At 40.3% G+C, this 22,290-nt stretch overlaps 1 long non-coding RNA gene across 2 annotated transcripts in view; it reads right to left on the bottom strand.

Annotated features, from left to right (window-relative positions):
- Nucleotides 1-22,290, bottom strand: part of LOC126062247 (uncharacterized) — a 171,374-nt gene that overhangs the window by 116,363 nt on the left and 32,721 nt on the right. For both annotated transcript variants that reach the window (XR_007514002.1, XR_007514001.1), the window contains exon 2: nucleotides 19,357-19,444. This is a non-coding gene — a long non-coding RNA (uncharacterized LOC126062247). The remainder of the gene's footprint in view (nucleotides 1-19,356; nucleotides 19,445-22,290) is intronic.

Raw genomic sequence — 22,290 nt, 5'->3', positions numbered from 1 at the left:
TGACTAACTTTTGCATGTATATGAGGCAACTGAAAATTACATGGCTTGGGTCAGGCATGCCTTAGTCCTCAAGGTGACATCTTTGCTTTTTAACACATTAAAGATGTCTTTTGCAGCAAATTTTTCCAAAGCGAATTGTCCAATGCAAAAAAAAAAAAAATGGTGGTATGGTAGACTAGGTATAAATTATTAAGCTGAGAAGTTGCCAGGTGACTTCTTATTTTCTAAGATTACCGATGATACACCAGGGTTTGTTTGTTAACACAACAGTTATACTGATAAACACACCTAGCATGGGACCTAAGCAAAAGATCCCAGATTAGGGAAAAGGGAACATCATGCTAAAGACTTAAATGAGGATCATAAAATTGTAGGAATGAGAAATAGTATGACATCCTTAACAGACTATAAAAGACAAGGCTTTCATAAATCAGGAGCAGAAAATCTCAAGGAGAGAACCCGATAGGATGGAAAGGGGGAAAAGTGGCACACAGACCTATGATTCTCTGCCCTACGTCATCCTGGCCACCACCTAGTGCCACCTACACCTTTCAGTAACAGACCTCAATCATACCACAGCCACTGGTGTAGGCACATGACCCAGAACAGACCAACTGCAGCTCTTTACTTTCCAAACTGAAATTAACAAACATTTTTTTCTTTTTCTGAGAATGGACTTTAATGATAAGGATCCAGGGCTACAGTAGCCTTGTCCCACACAGTAAGGGAAAAGAAGAATAACGATGTAAGACCAGCTGCCATCAAGCCAATTCCAACTTAGGGCAATCCTGCGTGTGTCACAGAGCTTTCAACGGCTGCTTTTTCAGAAGTAGATCACCAGGCCTTTCTTCTAAGGCACCTCCGGCTAGACTCAAACCACCAACTTTTCAGCTAGCAGCTGAGTGCATTAACTGTTTGCATTACCCAAGGGCCCCATACTAATGATTTTTCTTGTTATTGTGTGTAGTCAAGTCAATTCCAACTCGTAGGGACCCTGAGCTGCCCCATAGGGCTTCCTAGGCTGTAATCTTTATGGAAGTAGATTGCCACATCAGAGCTGCTGGTGGGTTCAAACCACTAACATTTCAATGAGCAGCCAAGCACTTAATCACTACACTACCGGGACTTCTATACTAGTGATAGCTAACATTAACTCCATGCTTACTATGCACTAGGCACTATTCCAAAGCACTTTATATGCATTAAATCATTTAATTCTCACACCCTTATTAAATGGTAGGAAATACTGTTATGCCCTGTTATGGACTGAATTATGCCCCACAAAAATACATGTTGTAAATCCTAACCTCTATGCCTGTGGTTATAATCCCATTTGGGAATATGCTGCCATTGTCACGTTAAAGAGGCAGGATTAGTGTAGGGTATGTCTTCAATCAATCTCTTCTGAGATACGAAAGTGGTTTATGTCTTCAATCAATCTCTTCTGAGATATGAAAGAGATTAAACAAGCAATGAAAGAGCAGAGATGGGGTAAACTACATGCCAAGACACATAAAGATGTCCAAGGAACCAGGACGCAGAAGCTGAAGAGACAATGACCTTCTGCTAGGGCCAACAGAGAGAGAAAACCTTCCCCTAGAGCCTGCAACCTGATTTTGGACTTCTATCCTCCTAAACTGTGAGAAAATAAATTCGTTTGTTAAAGCCACCCACTTGGGGTATTTCAGCAGTAGTAACACTAGATAACAAATACAAAACTTGGTACTGGGAATAATAGGGTGCTGCTGTAACAGATACCTAAAATGTGGAAGTGATTTTAGAATCGGGCAATAGGTAGAGGCTGGAAGAGTTTTAAGGTGCCTAATAGTAAACCCTATGTGGCAGTTCTACTCTGTCCTATAGAGTTGCTATGAGTAGGAATCAGCAATACAGCAATGGGTTTGCTTTGGTTAATAGTAAAGGTTTAGACTGTCTTAAAGAGACTTTTATGGACATCAAAGGTGATTCTGATGAGGGCTTTGAAGAAAGTGAAGAGAGCTACAGAGAAAGTCTCTATCATCTTACACAATACGTATGGTGCCAGCACCAGAATGTTGCTAGAAATGTAAATGCTAAATGTGCTTCTAGTGAGGCTTTACAAGAGAACGATGAACATGTAATTGGGCAATGGAAGAAGGGTGATGCTTTTTATGGAGTGGCAGAGAGCTTGTCTGAATCATGTTCAAATACCTGGCGGGAAGTAGAATTCGTAAGTGATGAACTTGGATATCTGGCTGATGAGATTTCTAAGTATGATCTTAAAGCGGCCACACTGTTTCTCCTTGCTGCTTATACTAAAATGTGAGAGTAAAGAGACTTAAAGATGAATCAAGCAATGCAGACCCCAAATTCTCATAAAAATACCAGACTTAATGGTCTGACTGAGACTAGAAGGATCCCAGTGGTCATGGTCCCCAGACCTTCTATTAGCCCAAGACAGGAACCATTCCCAAAGCCAACTCTTCAGACAGGGATTGGACTGGACAATGGGATAGAAGACGATACTGGTGAAGAGTGAGCTTCTGGGATCAAGTAGACACATGAGACTATGTGGGCAGCTCCTGTCTGGAGAAGAGATAGGAGGGCAGAGGGGGTCGGAAGCTGGCCCAATGGACACGAAAAAAGAGAGTGGAGGGAAGGAGTGTGCTGTCTCACTAGGGGGAGAGCAATTAGGATTATATAGCAAGGTGTGTATAAACTTTTGTATGAGAGACTGACTTGATTTGTAAACCTTCACTTAAAGCACAATAAAACTTAAAAAAAAAAAATGAACCATGCAAAATGAAAACAAAGTTTAAAGATTTGGAAAATTCTACTGTACAAACTAAGGATACGTGTCTTAGAATTTTCACCAAGTATGTGACTACACAACCTTCTGTTAAAGAAATGAAGCCTGTTAAAACCAAACAATAGTTTGGCTTAACTATTAAAAAAGATCTGCCTTGAGCATTATGGTCTTTTAAGAACTACCTATATGGGATCAAATTGACAACAGCAACTCAAAAAATTAGATAGAAACCTCAGAGAGGAGTGAATTTATGTTAATGAGGGACTGTCTTAGTTACCTAGTACTACTATAACAGAAACACAAGTGGATGGCTTTAAAAAACAGAAATTTATTCTCTCACAGTTCAGGAGGCTGTAAGTCCAAATTCAGGGCATCAGCCTCAGGGGAAGGCTCTCTCTCTGTCAGCTCTGGGGGAAGGTCCTTGTCGTCAATCTTCCCCTGGGTCTAGGAGTTTCTCAGCACAGGGACCCCCAGGTCCAAAAGACGTGCTCCACTCCTCGTTCTTCTCGCTTGCTGGTAGGAGGCCCCTCTCCTCTCTGCTCAATTCTCTCTTTTATATCTCAAAAGAGAATTATTCAAGATACGACCTAATCCTGTAGATTAAATCCTGCCTCATTAATATAATTGCCTCTAATTAACATCATAGAGGTTACGATACAACACATAGGATAATTCTATCAGATCACAAAATGATGCACAACCACACAATACTGGGAATACTGGCCTAGCCAAGTTGATACACATTTTTGGGGGACATAATTCAACCCACAACAGGGAGGAACAACACAGAAAGGAGCGTGAGAATGGTTGCACAACTAGAAGAATGTAATCAGCGTCACTGAATTGCACTGTAGAAACTATTTTTAAAAAAGAGGATGTCAGATGTGATAAATGGAACTAATGTCACTGAACAATTTGTGTGGAAATTGTCAAATGAGAGATTAACTTGCTGTGTAAACTTTCACCAAAACCTCAATAAAATATTATTAAAAAAAAAAAAAGAAAGAAATTAAGCCTATGACTGATGGATCTGAACAACTACCACAGCAGAAAACTCATCAGCTTAGGCTGAAAGGGACAGAGAAAGAACAAAAAGAAAGAACACTGTCTGCCCTTTGGAATTCTACAGGCAGGAAACAGGCCAAAAGAGCTACATCTGTTGTTCCCCAAGAAAAGAAAAGGACCATCCCTGGAGAAGCTTAGAGATCAGCAGAACTGTTGAAAGGAACATAGGAAGCAGGGCCTTCTCGGTTTCAAAGGGTGGGAACACAGTCTCCCGAATGGCCAAGGGTGGGGCCCCAGACTTCTAGGTTTCAAAAAGTCAGATCTTTGCCAACTCAGTTCCAGACTGTGGGGCTACCATTATGATGTGCAAGGGGGAATGGGGCTGCCACCCAAAGTTGAGGAGGTGGGGCTGCTATGACCACAGGACAAAAGTACAGAGCCTGCTGGGGCCTGGGGTGGTAGGGTCGCCACTCAGATGAACTAGGAGAATGGGGCCACTCAAAGTGGAGGGAGCAGAGTTGCTGTTCCAGTGAGCCTGGAAGGCAGAGACGAAGCCCAGCGCTGACAGGCCTACACCCAGAATCCAGAGGCCGGGGCCAACACCCAGAGTCTTAGGGTGGGGCCCCTGCCTAGATGGTCTCAAAGAACAGAGGATTATTTTCAAGCCTTCAGAGCTAATGTGATTTGTTTTGCTGGGTTTTGGACTTTCTTGGTGCCTGCTATCCCTTCTTTCCCTTCGATTTCTCCATTTGTAATGGCAATGGCTACCTTGTGCCCGTTACACCACTGTATGTTGGAAACAGATAACTTGTATTCTAGATTTCACAAGTTCACAGAGGAATTTTGCCCCGGGACAGAATACCAGTAAAGTCTCATCCATAATTGTTTTAGATGATTCAGATGATGAGATTTTGGGCTTGGAGTTGATTTAAGCTTTTTGGATGAAGAGATGGGGTGAATGTGTTTTGCATGTAGCAAGGACATGAAATTTTGGGGTCCAAAGTGAAATGTTATGGACTGGATTATGTTTCCCAAAAATATGTGTTGTAAATCCTAACCTCTATGCCTGTGGTTATAAATCCCCTATGTAAAGGGGCTGTCTTTGTTATGTTAATGAGGCAAGATTGTTGTTAGGTGCCATCTGAGTTGGTTCTGATTCATAGCGACCCCAGGTGCAACAGAATTAAACACTGCCTAGTTCTATGCCATCTTCACAATCCTTGCTATCTTCGAGCTCATTATTGCAGCCACTGTGTCAATCCACCTCGTTGAGGGTCTTCCTCTTTTTTGCTGACCCTCTATTTTACCAAGAATGATGCTTTTCTCCAGCGACTAGTCCCTCCTGATAACATGTCCAAAGTACAACAGACGAAGTCTCCCCATCCTCACTTCTAAGGAGCATTTTGGCTGTAGCATTTCCAAGACAGATTAGTTTGTCCTTTTGGCAGTCCATGGTATATTCAATATTCGTTGCCAGCACCATAATAGAAAGGTATTAATTCTTTGTTCTTTGTTATTCATTGTCCATGTATCACATGCATATGAGGCCACTGAAAATACCATGTTTTGGGTAAGGCTCACTTTAGTTCTCAAAGTGACATCTTTGCTTTTTAACACTTTTTTTCCCCAATGCAATGCATCCATTGATTTCTTGACTGTTGTTTCCATGGGCATTGATTGTAGCTCCAAGTAAAATGAAATCCTTGACAAATTCAATCTTTTCTCTGTTTATCATGATGTTGCTTATTGGCCCAGTTAAGAGAATTTTTGTTGTCTTCATGTTGAGATGTAATTCATACCGAAGGCTGTAGTCTTTGATCTTCATCAGTAAGTGCTTCAAATCTCCATTTTCAGCAAGCAAGGCTGTGTCATCTGCATATTACAGGTTGTTAATGAGTCTTCCTCCAATCCTGATGCCACATTCTTCTTCTTATACTCCAGCTTCTCACACTATTTGCTCAGCATACAGGCTGAATAAGTATGGTGAAGGATACAACCCTGACACACACCCTTCCTTATTTAAACCATTCAGTATCCCTTTGTTCTGTTAGAATGACTGTCTCTGGGTCAATGTACAGGTTCCCCACGAACACAATTAAGTGTTCTGGAATTTCCATTCTTCGTAATGTTATCCATAATTTCTTATGATCCACACATAGTCAATAAAACATAGGTAAACAACTTTTTGGTATTTTCTGCTTTAAGCCAAGATCCATCTGACATCAGCAATGATATCCCTGGTTGCACATCCTCTCCTGAAACCAGCTTGAATTTTCTGCAGTTTCCTGTGGATGTACTGCTGCAACTACTTTTTAATTATCTTCAGTGGAATTTTACTTAGGTGTGATATTAATGATATTGTTCTGTAATTTCAACATTCTGTTGGATCGCCTTTCTTTGAAATGAGCACAAACATGGATCTCTTGCAGTCAGTTGACCAGGCAGCAGTCTTCCAAATTTCTTGGCATGGACGATTGCACACCTCCAGTGCTGCATCCATTTGTTGAAACATGTCAGTTGGTATTGGTATTCTGTCAATTTCTGAAGGCTTGTTTTTTGCCAATATCTTCAGCGCAGATTGGACTTCTTCCTTCAATGTTATCAGTTCTTGATCATATGCTACCTCCTGAGATGGCTGAACATCAACCAGTTTTTTTGGTACAGTGACTGTGTATATTCCTGTCATCTTCTTTTGATGCTTCCTGTGTCTTTCAATATTTTGCCCATAAACCAAAAAACAAAACCAAACTCATCGCCATCGAGTCGATTCTGAATCATAGCAACCCTACAGGACAGAGTAGGACTGCCCCGTAGAGTTTCCAAGGAGCACCTGGTGGATCTGAACTGCGGATCTTTTGGTTAGTAGCCGTAGCACTTAACCACCACACCACCAGGGTTTCCATTTTGCCCATAGAATCCTTCAATATTGCAACTCAAGGCATAAATTTTTTCTTCAACTCTTACAGCTTGAGAAAAGCTGAGCGTGTTCTTCCCTTTTGGCTTTCTAACTCCAGGTCTTTGCACATTTCACTATATTTTGTCTTCTCAAGCGGCCTTTCGAAATCTTCTGTTCAGCTGTTTTGCTTCATCATTTCCTCCATTGACTTTAGCTGCTCTATGTTCAAGAGCAAGTTTCAGAGTCTCTTCTGACATCCATTTTGCTCTTTTCTTTCTTTCCTGTCTTTTTAATGACCTCTTGCTTTCTTCGGAAACCCTGGTGGCATGGTAGTTAAGTGCTACGGCTGCTAAACAAAAGGTCAGCAGTTCGAATCCACCAGGCACTCCTCGGAAACTCTACAGGGCAGTTCTACTCTGTCCTGTAGGGTCGCTGTGAGTCGGAATCGACTTGACGGCAGTGGGTCTGGTTGGTTCTTGCTTTCTTCATGTATGATGTCCTTGATGTTATCCCACAACTTGTCTGGTTTTCGGTCATTAGTGTTCTATGTGTCAAATCTATTCTTGAGATGTTTTTTAAATTCAGGTGGGATATACTCTAGGTTGTATTTTGGCTCTCATGGATTTGTTTTAATTTTCTTCAGCTTCAACTTGAACTTGCACAGGAGCAACTGATGGTCTGTTTTGCAGTCAGCCCCTGGCCTTGTTCTTACTGTTGATACTGAGCGTTTTCATTGTCTCTTTCCACAGATGTAGTTGATTTGATTCCTGTGTATTCCATCCAGTGAGGTTCATGTGTATAGTCGCCATTTATATTGCTGAAAAAAGTATTTGCAATGAACAAGACATTGGTCTTGGAAAATTCTATTATGACATCTCTAGTGTCGTTTCTATCACCAAGGCCATATTTTGATCCTACAGGACAGAGCAGAACTGCCCCTAGGGTTTCCAAGGAGCGACTGATGGATTCAAACTGCCAATCTTTTTGATTAGCAATTGAAGCTCTTAACTACTGCACCACCAGGCTCCAATCTTTATTAGGATTGTTTAGGGTATGTCTTGAGTACATTTCTTTTGAGATATTAAATAGATTAAACAAGCGAGTGAGCAGAGATGGGGTAAAATAGATGCCAGGACACATGGAGATCTATAAGGAACCAGGAAGCCAAAGCTAAAGAGACAAGGACATTCCTTCAGAGCCGACAGAGAGGGAAAGCCTTCCCCTAGAGCCACACCCTGAATTTAGACTTCTACCCTCCTAAACTGTGAGAAAATAAATTTGTTTGTTTAAAGACATCCACTTGTGGTATTTCTGTTACAGCAGTACTAGATAACTAAGACATGCCCCATTGTTAAGGAGTTTGGCCTCAGAACAGGGATAAGGAGAAGCCACTGGGAGACCTAAGAAGTACAGTGGTAAGATCGAGGACAAACTTCAGAGGGATCACTAGCGCGCCACTGTAGAGAATGGAATGGCGAAAGCCATACCGAAGGCAAGGAGATCAGTGAGAAGCATGGTAGCATGTGCCCAGCAATCCACCAAAGCAAAACTTTTGCCTGTTCTTAAAACTTCAGTTGCACAGAGCAACAGAGTGATCATTTAAGGATTCTGAGTCATTTTCTGGTTATTCAAAAATCGTACTGAGTGATCTAAACAATTTTTTTTTTTTTAAATATATAGACTAATAAACTACTTACCAGTAGGGAGTATTTGTCACAAGTCTCCCTTTCCATAGTCCATCTAGGACTATGATTATTCTGGGGTATACTATGCTTTAAAAGCAATCTGAAGTGTGTGTATAAAATGTGTAGATATAATAATAAGCAAATATGCCAACAAGTCAATTATGTTATTACTATATGGTGAGGCTCTATCTGATTTATAGCTATTTCTTTACATTTTTGGTAATTTCTAATATTCTATAATGGCTATATATTACTTTTACTTTCATAAAATAAAATAATTTGTTATATGTATAACATATATATAATTTATAGATATAAATAAACACACATACTCATACAGCAAAGCAACTGGAAGAACACTGCCCCAAATTAACAGTGGTAGTGAGTCTAGGTAATCTTTAAATTTCCTTTTATTTTTATGCATTTTCCCAGTTTTCTATAATGAGCATGCATTACTTTCTTAATGGAAAAGTAAAATTTACTCATTTAATTTTAAGAGAAATGAGGCTGGAGGGCTGACTGTGAACAAAAATTTCTGAAAACAAAACAGCAAGTGCTTTAGCCGTTATCCAGTAGTGTCTTCCATAGCGGAACTACAGCATTCATAGAGAGGTTGGTTTAGAATAGGTAAACTCAAGTACAACTGCACGGAGCTCCACTGGGCACCCATGTGAAGGGCCAGGGTCTGCGCTCAGCCTGCTCTGACCTTTGTCCCCTTTTTCTTTGTTTCCCTGGACAGTGCTTTTGTTGCTCTATAATATAATAGGTGAAGTTCTTCCTTAGTCCTGTAGTAATTCTGATTAGGGAAGTGGTAGTGCAGGGGTTGCAAATTTACACCAGAAGGGACCAGGTGGGCTGGATGAAGGGCAGCCACCCCCCTTAGAGAAGGCACGCCCTCCCTAGACAGTCCTGTCTCCACCATGGCATTTTATTCCTTATGAGACAATTACTACTGCCCTTAAGGAGACACAATTCCTAGGCTATCTTTAATTTTGGCCTAATATTATGTCCATTAGACCCATTAGGAAGTGGTGAGGACTATATCAAATTGAGGAGCATAAGCTCTGTCTACAGGGGACTGCTACTTCTCAACTCCCACCCATCATTAAAATGTGGAAATGCCAGGCCAGAGTGGCATAGCTTTTATATTTTTAAAGGATAAAAATATACAGATTTTTAAAAGACGGCAACTAATTGATTTCAAAAACACTCCACGGGCCAAAGAGTTCTGGCTAAACATATCTCCGTGAGTCATGGTTTGGCTGATCGACTAAGACTGCATGACCTCTAAGTCAGGTAGAGCTAGGATTCCTTACTTTCCATATCAGCTGTGCAGTTCTGAACCACTGATATTGCACATCAGGGACGGCACCAATAACTCTGAAAGGTAGTCTTGGCACCAATAAATTAGTAACATCTTGAGCCAAGGGGGATAAGCCAGGGCATTTCAAAAACCCCAAGTTCCTGGACAAAAACTCCTATATGTAAGCCTCTCTTTTGTATGTTGAAAACTGGGGATGTAATCGCACCTCCTGGCAGGTCATGGCATGCAGGCTTTTATATTGAAAGGAACTGGCTAAATAAGGGATCACTGTACAACAGAAGCAGAGCATAATCTATATAAACCTCTGATAAAGTTGACTTTTCTGAGCTGGCCTTGAGCCATCATTTTGCTTATTTCCATGATACCCTTCACACAGGTCAGTAAAACTTCCTAACATTCTGAGCTGGACCAGTCTTTGTTCTCACTGTGTAGCTCTCAAACCCCTGGGAAGCTGTGTCACCAAGAGAAAGCCACTGTAGCAGTAAACTGAAATCATGTCAAAATGCAGCAGAGAGGAAATACTGAATCACAAACATCTAAATCTCTCCTTTACACACTCCTCTCCCGAGGCAAAATCTTAGAGGGAAATATACGTAACAAGATAAGAGCAAAGTAAAGAAGCATTTTTTATTGCATAAGGCCATGTGGAGTTTCAGTGAACTTGGCTGAAATACATGAAAGATTCCTTTTCCCCTAGTTAAGAGCTGGAGGAAGAATAAAATTAGAGAGGTATTCTTTTTAAGTCAGACACACAGCTGGCTTAATTGGTGTGCCCAGGCATTATTAGACAAAGGCAGCTCCATCTCAAGACATGTTCCAGGTCAGCTTATGAAAGCCATGTGGGAGAAAGAACTCAAAGAAAAAAAGGCCAAATGGAGAAAAACGTACTCTGGCTTTCTTTGGTTGTTGTTCTCATTTGCCATCAAGTCAGGTCCGACGCATGACAACCACATGTATAATAGAACAAAATGTAGCCCTGTTCTGTACCTTCTTCATGATTTTTGGTATGTTTGTTGTGGCAATTTATCTTATTGAAGGTTTTGCTCATTTTTATTGGCCCACAACTTTACCAAATGTGACATCTGTTTCTAGCGACTGGTCTTTCCTGATCACATGTCCAAAGACGTGAGCTCAAGTCTTGCCATGCTTGCTTCTAAGGAACATTCTGGTTTTCCTCTGTTGTTATTGTGTGCCTTCGAGTTGATTCTGACTGATAGCAACCCAAAATGACAGAGTAGAACTGCCCCATAGGGTTTTCCAGGCTGTAATCTTTCCCAATGAGTGGCTGATGGGTTTGAGCTGCTGACCTTTTGACCTTTCGGTAAGCAGCTGTGATGGTTAAGATTGTGTGTCAGCTTGGCTGGACCATGATTCTCAGTGGCTTGGCAGTTACATAATGATGTAGTTTGGTAGTTACATAATCATACAGTCATCCTCCATGATGTGATCTGATGATCAGCCAATCAGTTGTAAGGTGAGTTTCTTCGAGGGTGTGGCCTGCATCCAATAAATATGTGGATGTTCGGGCAAAGCTCACTTGCTTGCTCTGGATCCTGCATCCAGCTCATCATCATATGACCTCCAGTTCTTGGGATTTGAGCCAGCACCCTGCTGTCTTATATGCCAACCTTAGACTCCTCAGCATCCACAGCCTGTGAGCCTGCAACCTGCCGTCTGACCTGCTGATCTTGGGTTTGTCAGCCCCTGTAGCTATGTGAGTTGAGAGAAGCCACCAACCTGACGGCTAACCCATGGACTTGGGGCTTGCCAGCCTCTGCAACCACATGAGCCATTTCCTTGAGATAAATCTCTCTCTCTCTCTCTCTCTCTCTATCTACATACACTTGACTGGTTTTGCTTCTCTAGAGAACCCAGCCTAAAACATTTGGTAGTGACAGTGGTTCTAGAGAAACAAAATCATAAGGATGAGTTTTCTAAATTGGTTCTCAAGTCTGACTAGTCTTAAAGGTGCTAATGACTCTTCATTCACTAGTACAGAGGGAGCTGCTAATCCGTTGCGTGCAAGATGTGCAAGATGTCTCCATCAATAGATCAAGTGCTGGTGAGAATTCAGGCTCTGGGTGATCACATGTTTGATACATTTTTACAATTTTGTCAAAATAAGGGAAGCTGTTAGATTGATCCTACTTTTGCTAGAAAAAATAGTGAAAGAGATGAGCTCAGGGCTTCAGAGTCACAACTGAAGCACCACGTAAAAGGCCTGAAAGTTGACACCTGTGTCATGAAAGAAAGCCTCATTTCTTATACTAACAGAGTTGATATTGCCAAAAACCAAACCCAGAGTCTGATCATAACAGTGGCTGAATTACAGTGCCAATTTAATTCCCAACTTTGAAGGATGTCTGAAGTTAAAATCAGGGCATTGATTGGGAGGAAAAGGGATCCTGAAACTTGGGATGGGGACCTATGGGCAGATAATCAGGAAGCTGGCAACACTGAGCCCTAAATTCCATTGACTCACTCCTGCCAACAGAGCCAGCCATCCAACTCCCATCTCAAGAGCTCCCATCATCTTTCTCTCTTAAGCCACTGCCCCCCCCGAAAAATCTCTTCCACCCCCATCTGATGATATTAACTCAAATGTGCCTGAAGAGTCTTTGAGATATTATCTGGGACAGCATCTGGGGAGCTGCATGGGGCATCGACTAAGGTAGATGCCTTACAAGACATTGCTGAACATTACCAGGACCCATCCCCACCAGCCATTTTTGCTTCTTGACGTATAACTAGCCTTAAGTTCCAAAAAGCACCAAAATACGAAGTACAAAGTGTGACCCAAGCAGAGGTACATTATACTCCAAAACAACTCCTTGACTTTATTAATATGTACAAACAGAAACCTGGGGAATATGTGTGGGAATGGTTGTAAAGGGTGTGGGATAATGATGCAAGGACATAAAGTTGGATGAGTGAGTTTACTGACATGGGCCCACTAAACAAAAACTCTACATTCAGTGTTTCAGCTCGAGTGCTTAGGAAAGGATCTCATAGTTTATTTGGTTGGTTTACTGCAGGACGGATTTTGTGGTGGCCTACACTAAATCAAGTTGAAGTACCAGATCTGCTTTGGTCTACCATAGAAGAAGGTATCTTAAAGCTTTGGGAAAATGGTATGTTAGAGTGGATTCATCAGGTTAGACCCACAGACACACAGACCCACACGTGGAGTGCCCAGAAAACGCAGCTTTTACCATACAACAGTGAGAAATAATTTATGGAGGAGAACCGTGATACTTACACCAGGCAAACACACCGTTGAAAAAAGAAAACAACAGAGGCAGAGCCAACATGGCACTGTAGACGGAAGCACCATGCCATCTCTCCACAGCAAAGACCCAAGAAACTAAGTAAAACAGAGACAAATATCAATTCTGGAACTCTAAGTGTCCAATAAAGAGATAAAGAACTCAGCCAAGCACCAAATGGAATAAGAAACTGACAGAGAACAGAGAGTGAGGAGAGATAATGTGAAGGTCCCCTATTATCTAATGTAGATATTTGCCATCTCGGACTCCTGTAGGAGACTGGCAGATGGGGAGTACAGGAAAGCAGCTTCAGGGGGGCTCCCAGCAGGAGACAGAGCACCCAGTTACCAGTGATATACATTTTCCCACCTCCCATCCTTTCCCCCCTGCTTGACCTCCCCTGCTTCATATCTGGCTGTGGTCGCTCAGCCAGCTGGGAAGTGCAGGGTCCCTGCCACTTGGATTTACCCTGCCCACACTGGTGATCAGCAGACAGGGAGTACAGAAAAGCAGCTTCACAGAGCTCCCAGCAGGAGACACAGCACCCAGTAACCAGCAATATACGTTTTCCCACCCATCATCCTTCTCGTTCCCCCATCCCCCAGCTCAGCCTCTTCTGCTTCCCATTGGCCACAGTCTCTTGACCGGGAGACACTGGCTTCAGCCCCATGCCTCTTGGATTCACCCCGCCCACACTGGTCAGCTCCCTGACTGCTATCTGTTTGTTGCTTATGTTGCTTTTCTCAGCTTCTTTTCATTTCTTCCATGCCACTCACCATCTCCCCACCCCCTCCCCCCGCCTCTCCCTCTCGAACATCGGGCTGCAAGTACCATTTTTCCTTCTTGAAAGGCTATGAAGCACCACTCGACTGGGGAACTGCCACCCCGGCCCGCGCTGCCACATCCATGGGATCCCCAGGGCTTTATTTTTGTTTTGTTTTTCTTTGTTGTTGTTGTTCTGTTCCTTGTGTCTTGTTTGCTTTCTTTTTCTTTTCATGACTTGGGAGCCCCTTCTAGCTGGACTATACTGTGCAGCTTGGGAGTCAATTACCTGGTCCTGCACAGCCACACTAGTGGGATCCCTGGGGGCATTTCTTTTTTCTTTATTTTCTTCTCATTTTTCCTTTTTGTCTTTCTTCATTTCTCAGGTTCTCGTCTCTTCACACTTACCCTCTTTTCCTGTCTCCTGAATACCTGGCGCTGAGTGACATCTCTACCCCTTCTAGCCAAGCTGTATTGTGTGGCACTACCCGGTCTTTGCAGCTTCACTGGTGGGATTCCTAGAAGCTTCGATTTGCTTCTTTTTTTTACAATATATATTTTTTTCTTTTTCCCTTTTCTTTCCTTTTTTGTCTTTTTACTTTTCTCCATTTCTCACTTTCTCATCTCTCCACTCCAACAGGAAGCTCCCTTACCACTTTTTTTTGTTTGTTTATTTTTGGCAACTGCTTCTCCATCCTCTCCTCTTTCCCATACCTATCTTAGCTCCACACATCACAACCTCCCCCCTCCTTCCTGCCTGCAAGCACTGGGTGCTGAACATCACACCCCTGAGCAGCACAGGCATGGCCTACTAGAATCTGCCCTGCAATGATTCCTGGCCCACCCTGTTGGCCCTAGAAGGTGCCACAAAAAACCCATTCCAGACTCTCCCCTTGAGCTGAAACTGTGCTGTGACACCATAGCTGAGTGACTGGCTCTGCCCATTGGACAAGGAGATGAAAACTATCATGTCCAGAGACCAGCAAACAACAAACACCACACAGCCAGCCTACTCAGACATAACCAAAGAAAAACATAAAAGCAAAATGAAACAAATCTACAATCAATAAACAAAGAAAATAACTACCGAATGTCCCAAAGACAGCAGACAATATCAAAACATAAAAAACAGGAGAGGAAGATCCTAGTAGGCATCCAAAATAAAATACCAGATGACTTTCCAGTAGAAGAAAAGGCACTAGAACTACCTGATATTCAGAGCTATCCAAGAGTTGAAGCAAAAGGCAGACAAAAATGAGGAAAAAAGACAAATTCATGGAAAACACAGACCAAAAAATTGGAAGAATTCAGAAAAATAATACAGGAATAAAATGCCAAAATAAATTCACAACTAAAAATCATACAAAAACATCAGTTAGAAATCCAAAAGATAAAAAACAACATTTCAGAAATGGACAGTGTCATAGAAGGACTGAGGAGCAGGTTTGAAAAGACAGAAGACAAGATCAGCAAAATTGAAGACAAAAACTTGGATACAACTCTGGAAAAATCAGAAAAAAGAACAAAGAAAAATGAAGAAACCCTGATAATTATCTGGGATACAATCAAAAGCAAAAATTTGCAAGTAATCGGAGTTCCAGAACACGAGGGAAAAATGGAAAACACAGAGAGGATCATTGAAGAATTGCTCACAGAAAACTTCTCTAATATTATGAAAGATGAACAGTTAACCATCCAAGAAGCTCAACAAACTCCATATAGGATAGAACCCAAAAGAAAATCACCAAGGCATATCATAGTTACACTCTTTAAAACCAAAGACAAAGAAAGAATCCTGAGAGCAGCCCAAGAAAAACAAAAAGTCACTTACAGAGGGGAAACAATAAGACTAAGCTCTGAATACTCGGCAGAAACCATGCAGGCAAGAAGGCAATGGGATGACATATATAAAACCTTGAAAGAAAAAAAAATTGCCAACCAAGAATAACATATCCTGGAAAACTCTCCTTCAAATGTGATGGTGAAATTCGGACATCTCCAGATAAACAGAAATTAAGGAAATATTTAAAAACCAAAGCAAACTTACAATAATTATTAAAGGGAGTCCTTCAGTCTGAGAACAAACAACATCAGACCACAGCCTGAATCTAGGATGCAAGATTGTACCAGCCGGATATCAAACAGAGAGGTTAATCTGTAAATGACAATAATGTCAGAACAATAAAAGAGGGAATAAACAGTGTAGGTATATGCCATGGATTGAACCGTGTCTCCCCAAAATATGTGTCAACTTGGTTAGGCCATAATTCCCAGTATTGTGCGGCTGTCATCAACTTTGTGAATGCAATTTTTATGTTAAAGAGGATTAGGTGACTGTAACACCACCCTTACCCACATCACATCACTTATCCAATGTAAAGAGAGTTTCCCTCGGGTGTGGCCTGCACCACCTTTTATCTCTCCAGAGATAAAAACGAAAGGGAAGCAAGTAGAGAGGGGGATGTCATACCACAAAGAAAGAAGCACCAGGAGAAGAGCGCATCCTTTAGACCCGGGGATCCTCCACAGAGAAGCTGTTAGTGCAGGGGAAGATTGACAAGGACCATCCTCCAGAGCCAACAGAGAGAGACACTCTTTCCCTGGAGCTGACCCCTGAATTTGGACTTATAGGCTATTTTACTGTGAAGAAATAAATTTCTCTTTGTTAAAGCCATCTACTTGTGGTATTTCTGTTATAGCACCACTGGATGACTAAGACAGTATAGAACTTTCTAATGGAGAGGGAGGCAAAGTGATACCAATTAATAATAGCCTGATTCAAACTGAGGAAGATAAGGGTAAATATCAAGGTAACCACAAAGAAAGTTAACAAACCCACTCATCAAAATATAGCAGAAAAGCATAAAGTCTCAGTAAAAACAAAATCTACTAAAAGGAAGGGAATAAAAAAAAAATCCACAAACAAAAGAATTCAGCACAAGAGAGTAAGGGGAAAAAAGAAAACAACAGCACAATGAAGAAAAAAAAAAGCACTACAAAATGAGAGCAATAAACTCACACCTATAAATAATTACACTAAATGTAAATGGCCTAAACACACCAATAAAGACAGAGAGTGACAGAATGGATTTAAAAAAAAAAAAAAAGACTCCAACAACATGCAGCGTACAGGAGACACACCTTAGAAATGAAGATGTAAATTTATTAAAAATCTTTAAAGGATAGAAAAAGATACATCAAGCAAACAGCTACCAAAAAAGCACAGGAGTGGCAATACTAATCTCAGATAAAATAGACTTTAAAACAAAATCTACCATAAAAGACCAAGAAGAACACTATATAATGATTAAAGGGACAATTCATCATCAAGACATAACCATAATAAACATCTACACACACAATGGCAGGGCTCCAAAATACATAAAACAAACTGTAACAGCACTGAAAACAGAAATTGACATTTCCACAATAATAGTAGGAGAATTCAACACCATTCTTGATAAAGGACAAAACATCTAGAAAGAAACTTAACAAAGATACAGAAGAGAGAAAGGGCACAATCAGCCAACTTGACCACACAGACATAGGTAGAACACTCCACCCATCAGCGGCAAAGTACACATTCTTTTCCAACACTCTTGGAACATTCTCCAGAATAGATCACATCTTAGGCCACAGAGCAGCCCTCAACAAAATCCAAAACACTAAGATAATACAAAGTATCTTCTCTGATCACAACACCATCAAGGTAAAAATTGATAACAAAAAGAACAAGGAAAAAAAATCAATTACATGGAAACTGAGTAACACCCTGCTTAAGAACCACTAGGCAATGGAAGAAATCTGAAATGGAATCAAAAAATTCCTAGACTCAAACAAGAATGAAAAGACAACATATCAAAAGCTCTGGCACACAGCAAAGGCAGTCCTCAGAGGTCAATTTATTGCAATAGATGCATGCATCAAAAAAGAAGAAAGGGACAAAATCAAAACATTAGCTAAACAACTTAAACAACATCTTTCTTAATGCAGAGAAGCTGAAAACATTCCCCTTGAGAACAGGAACGAAACAAGGATGCCCTTTATCACCACTCCTATTTAACATTGTGCTGAAAGTCCTAGCTAAACAACTTAAACAACATCTTTCTTAATGCAGAGAAGCTGAAAACATTCCCCTTGAGAACAGGAACAAAACAAGGATGCCCTTTATCACCACTCCTATTTTAACATTGTGCTGAAAGTCCTAGCTAGAGAAATAGGGTAAGAAAAAGAAATAAAAGGCATACAAACTGGTAATGAAGAAGTTAATCTGTCCCTATTTGCAGATGATATGATACGATAAATAGGAAACCCAAAAGACTCCACAAGACAATTACTGGAACTAATAGAAACATTCAGCAGAGTAGCAAGATACAAGATAAACATACAAAAATCAGTTGGATTCCTATATACCAATGAAGAGAACAATGAAAAGGAAGTCACAAAAACGATACCACTCATAACAGCTCCTAAAAAAAAAAAAAATACTTAGGAATATATTTAACCAGGGATGTAAAAGACCTATACAAAGAAAACTACAAAATACTACTGCAAGAAACCAAGAGTTCTACATAAATCGAAAAACATACCATGCTCATGGATATACAGACTCCACGTTGTGAAAATGACAATTCTACCCATCTTAGTTATCTAGTGCTGCTATAAAAGAAATGCCACAAGTGGATGGCTTTAAAAAAAAAAAGAAGTTCATTTCTTTGAAGTAAGGCAGGCTAAAAGTCCAAATTCGGGGTGTCAGTGTCAGGGGAAGACTTTATCTGTTGGCCTTCTCATCAATCTTCCCCAGGAAAAGGAGCTTCTCCACACAGGGACCCTGGCTCCAAAGGACGCACTATGCTCCCGGCACTGTTTTCTTGGTGGTATGAAGTCCCCTGTCTCTCTGCTGGCTTCTCTCTTTTATATCTCAAGAGATTGCCTAAAGACACAATTCAGTCTTATAGATTGAGTCCTGCCTCACTAACACAAATGCCATCCATCCTCCCTCAACAAAATGGAAAATCACACAATACTGGGAACCATGGCCCAGCCAAACTGATACATACATTCTGGGGGGACATAATTCAATCCATGACATTCCATCCTTTGGCCCCCCAAAAATCACATTCTTGCAAATATAAAATATATTCACGCCAGCATATCATAGTAAAAGTTTTAACTATAAGTCTAAAATCCAAAAATTCTTCTTTATCTGTGAAATCAAGAATACAAGTTATGTGCTTCCAAAGGTACATGGCAGAACAGGCACAAGCTAGACATTTCCATTACAAATGGGAGAAACTGGAGGAAAAGAAGGGCTGACAGCCACCACGGAAGTCAGCAGAACACATAATATTAGCCCTCAAAGCTTTGAAAATAATCATCTGTTCTCTGAGACAATTTGCACAATGACCCTGCCCTCCAGCCTCTAGGTATTGGCCACACCCTCCAGATTCTGAGTGGAGGCCCCTTAGCTCTGGGCTTCAGCTCCACCTTCCAGGTGGAATGGGACAGCAACTCTGCTCCCTCTGCTTTAGACCGCACCATTCTTCTAGTCAATATGAGTAGCAACTCCACCCTCAGAAACACCAGAGACCATGGCTCCACTCTTTGAAACACCTGAGTCAAGGCCATACCTTTTGAGACTGAGGCAGCTTGGTTTCTTGTGCTCCTTGTCTCTTCAGCTTCTGTTTCCTGGCTTCTTGTCCTCTCTGCTCTCTCCAGCTGGAAAAAATTAAAGGAATGTGTAAAAAACAAACCTAAATTACAAGAATTAGTAAAGGGAGTCCTTCAGTCTGACAACAAATAACATCAGACCACAGACTGAATCTAGGATGCAGGATTGTACCAGCTAGATACCAACCTAGGAAATGAGCTCTCAAGGACTATCCAAAACCAAAAGAATTACAACAAGGAACCAGAGACATTAATCTGTAAATGACAACAATGTCAGAACAATAAAAGAGGGGATAAACGGTGTAGGTATAGAACTTTCTGATGAAGAGGAAGGCAAGGCAATACCAAGTAATAATAGATTCGTTCAAACCTAGGAAGATAATGGTAAATTTCAAGGTAACCACAAAGAAAGTTAACAAACCTACTCATCAACATAAAGAATAAAAACATAAAGTCTCAATAAAAACAAAATCTACAAAAACAACAGAAGTGAAAAAAAATCTACAAACAAAAGGAATTCAGCACAGGAGAGTAAGAGGCACAATGAAAATGTCAACACCAAAAAAAAAAGTACTACAAAATGATAGCAATAAACTCACACCTATCAGTAATTTTAGTTTCTTTTTTTACACTGAATGTAAAAGGCCTAAATGCACCCATAAAGACAGAAAGTGACAAAATGTACAAAAAAAAAAAAAAAAGATCCATCAATATGCTGTCTGCAAGAGACACACCCTAGAAACAAAGACATAAATTTACTAAGAATCAAAGGATGCAAAAAATATATCGAGCAAATAACTACCAAAAAAAAAAGTAGGAGTGGCAATACTAATCTCAGATAAAATAGACATTGAAACAAAATCCACCATAAAAGACAAAGAAGGGCACTATATAATGATCGAAGGGCCAATCCATCATGAAGACATAACCATAATAAACATCAAAACACCCAATGACAGGGCTCCAAAATACATAAAACAAACTCTAACAGCACTGAAAGCAGAAATTGACAGTTCTGCATTAATAGTAGGAGACTTCAAAACACCACTCTCAGTAAAGGACAGAACATCTAGAAAGAAACTCAGCAAAGATACAGAAGAGCTAAAAGGCACAATCAGCCAACATGACCTCATAAAAAAAAACATTCCACCATAACAGCTGCAAAGTACATATTCTTTTCCAATGCACATGGAACGTTCTCCAGAATAGACCACATCTTAGGCCACAGAGCAACCCTCAACAAAATCCAAAACACTGAAATAATACAGAGTATCTTCTCTGACCACAACATCACCAAAGTAGAAATTGACAACAAAAAGAACAAGTAAAAAAAAATCAATTACATGAAAACTAAATAATATCCTGCTTAAAAACACTGGGTAATAGAAGAAGTCAAAAATGGAATAAAAAAATTCCTAGAATCAAATGAGAATGAAAAAGACATCATATCAAAACCTCTGGCACACAGCAAAGGCAGTCCACAGAGGTCAATTTATTGCAATTAGATGCACACACCAAAAAAGAAGGGACAAAATCAAAACGTTAGCTAAACGACTTGAACAAATAGAGAGAGAAAAGTAAAAGAAGCCCATAGCCACCAGAAGAAAGGAAATAATAAAGATCAGAGCAGAAAAAAATGAAATAGAGAATAGAAAAACAATAGAATCGACAAAACCAAAAGTTGGTTCCTAGAAAGGATCAACAAAATCAACAAACCACTGGCCAAACTGACAAAAGAAAAACAGGAAAGGACACAAATAACCCAAATAAGAAATGAAATGGGGGTCATTAAAACAGACGCAACTGAAATAAAAAGGATCATAACAGAGTATTATGAAAAACTATACTCCAACAAATTTGAAAACCTAGAGGAAATGGACAAATTTCTAGAAACACACTCCTACCTAAACTAATACAAAATGATGTTGAAAATTTGAACAGACCCATAACAAGAGATTGAAAAGGTAATTAAAAAAAAAAAAAAAACTCCTAACAACAAAAAGCCCTAGCCCAGAGGCTTCACTGGTGAATTCTTCCAAACAGAGAAGAGCTCATGCCAGTACTGCTCAAACTGTTTCAGAACACAGAAAAGGAAGCGATACTTCCTAATTCATTCTATGAAGCCAGCATAACCCTGATACCAAAACCAAAGACACCATGAAAAAAGAAAATTATGAATCAATAACTCTCATGAATCTAGATGCAAAAATTCTCAACAAAATTCTAGCCAATAGAATTCAACAACATATCAAAAAAATAATACACGACAACCAAGTAGGATTCCTACCAGGTATTCAAGGATGGTTCAACTTTAGAGAATCAATCAACGTAATCCACCATATAAACAAAAGGAAAGAAAAGAATCACATGATCATCTCAATTGATGCAGAAAAGTCATTTGACAAAGCCCAACACCCATTCCTGATAAAAACTCTCAAAAATAGGTATAGAAGGGAAATTTCTCAACAAAATAAAGGGCATCCATCTAAAAACAATGGCCAACATCATTCTTAACGGAGAGAAGCTGAAAACATTCCCCTTGAGAACAGGAACAATACAAGGGTGCTCTTTATCATCACTCCTATTTAACATTGTGCTGAAAGTCCTAGCTAGAGGAATAGGGCAAGAAAAAGAAATAAAAGGCATACAAACTGGTAATGAAGAAGTTAAAGTGTCCCCATCTGCAAATGATATGATACTATATAAAGAAAACCCAGAAGACTATAAGAAAATTACTGGAACTAATAGAAAGATCCAGCTCAGAAGGAGGATACAGGATAAACATAAAAATTCAGTTGGATTCCTATACATCAATAAAGAAAATGATGAAAAGGAAATCAGGAAAACAATACCATTTATAATATCCACTCTCACTGCCACTAAAAAAAGTAAAA

Source organism: Elephas maximus, chromosome 19 (genome assembly GCF_024166365.1).
Source record: "Elephas maximus indicus isolate mEleMax1 chromosome 19, mEleMax1 primary haplotype, whole genome shotgun sequence".
NCBI lineage: Eukaryota > Metazoa > Chordata > Mammalia > Proboscidea > Elephantidae > Elephas > Elephas maximus.
Note: the sequence above shows the minus strand (reverse complement) of the source record. Positions and strands in the feature narration are given on the sequence as shown.